This window comes from Arvicola amphibius, chromosome 10 (genome assembly GCF_903992535.2).
Source record: "Arvicola amphibius chromosome 10, mArvAmp1.2, whole genome shotgun sequence".
Taxonomy (NCBI): Eukaryota; Metazoa; Chordata; class Mammalia; order Rodentia; family Cricetidae; genus Arvicola; species Arvicola amphibius.
The window spans coordinates 76,834,831-76,836,690 of record NC_052056.1 but is presented as its reverse complement, the minus strand read 5'-3'; positions in this window follow the sequence as shown (position 1 = coordinate 76,836,690).

Sequence of the window (1,860 nt, the reverse complement as noted above, 5' to 3'; positions counted from 1 at the left end):
TCACTGTCTGGGCTGAATCTTTAGCACATTCACCTGCCTGGGGTCCCTGGGCACTCAGGAACCATGGAGCAAGCTACTGGACACAGTGGCATCTCTATGTCGTCACACACAGTCCTCTCCGCCTGGGAGTCCTGTTGCTTCCCTAGTGTGTGTTAGATTCACTTTAGCTCTGGGCGCCTTGAGAACTGCAACCTTCCAGAGCTCCTGTCCTCCAGAACAAGCATCACCTCTGGCTTCCAGAAGCTTTTTAATGTTTTAAAGCATGTTAATTTTATGGGAGTAAGTGTTGCTTTTGTGTGTGTGTGTGTGCATCACATGCATTGCAGAAGGAGGCCAGAGAGGTGTCGATGTGTGCTGGGGAACAAACCCCCAGTCTCCTGCAGTGTCCTTATCCAATTGCTGAGCCATCTCTCTGGCCCCCAGAAGAGTCGTGAGTGCAGGATCTATGCTAGCCAGCTCTAGGCCAGCATCTTCCCAGGAGTACAGCCTCCTTATGGGGAGGAGGGGCGGTTGCCATTTGACTGTCCAGTGTCCCCAATTCCCCTGGTCAAAGCTTCTGAATGACTAACCCTTATCAATAACCCTGTCTTTCAGTATTTTTCTTTTTGGGAGCGGTGGGGTAGGAAAAGGGGGTTTGAGACAGTTTCTCTATGTAGCCTTGGTTGTCCCAGAACTCACTCTGTAGGCCAGGCTGACTTCAGAACTCAGAGGTCTACCTGCCTCTGCCTCCCAAGAGCTGGGATTAAAGGTGTATAACACCACTGTCCCCAGCACGACTATCAATATTTATGAGATGAGTCTTTTTAATTTTTTCTTTTTACTCTGACAGTTAAGTGTGTGTGTGTGTGTGTGTGTGTGTGTGTGTGTGTATACACACAATGTATTGGTCATATCCACGCTGACTACCCCTCCATGTCCCCTGGAGTGGGGAAAGGGACGGAGTATGTGTATATGTGCCATGGTGTGTGTATGGGGGGCAGAGGAGAAGCTGAAGGATTCGGCTCTCTTCTATCTCGTGGGTTTGAGGGATTGAATTCAGGCTTCCCAGTAAGTTTCTCATCTGACATAGTAGCTTCAGTTATCTACTTGATATAGCTGGGAAAGGGAACTTGAGCTGAGGAGTTACATGTGGCACCTTTTCTTGATTGTTTAGCATAGCCCGCTTTGGGTGGTGCCACCCCTAGACAGGTGGGCCTAGACAGCCTGGGAGTAAGCCCATTAACAGTGTTTCTTCTCCAGGCCCCTGCCTTGAGTTCTTGTGTTGGTGTCTGCATGACAGACTATAACCTGTAAGCTAAAATAACTAGGTCACTCAACTAAATCATCTCCCTGGGTTTTGATTTTTCTTTTTTTCACTGTAGCCTACGCTGAAACTCAGTATGTATCCTAGGCTAGAATTATAGCTGTTAGCTTCCACTATCAGTTGGTTTGTTTTTTTAAAAAATATTTATTGTGTATACAATATTCTGTCTGTGTGTATGCCTTCAGGCCAGAAGAGGGCACCAGACCCCACTACAGATGGTTGTGAGCCACCATGTGATTGCTGGGAATTGAACTCAGGACCTTTGGAAGAGCAGGCAATGCTCTTAACCTCTGAGCCATCTCTCCAGCCCCCTCCACTATCAGTTTGATATGGGCTTTTTAAAATTTGTTTCTGTGTTTGCTTTGAAGATAGGATTTCACTGTGTAGCTCTGGCTGGCCTGGAACTCACTATGTAGACCAGGATAGCCTCAGAATCACAGATCTGCCTGCCTCTGCCTCTGCCTCTGCAGTGCTGAGATTGAAGCACAAAAGTGGCTCACGGCCATTATTATGAGATCTGGTACCCTCTTCTTGCGTGCAGGCAGAACACTATATAT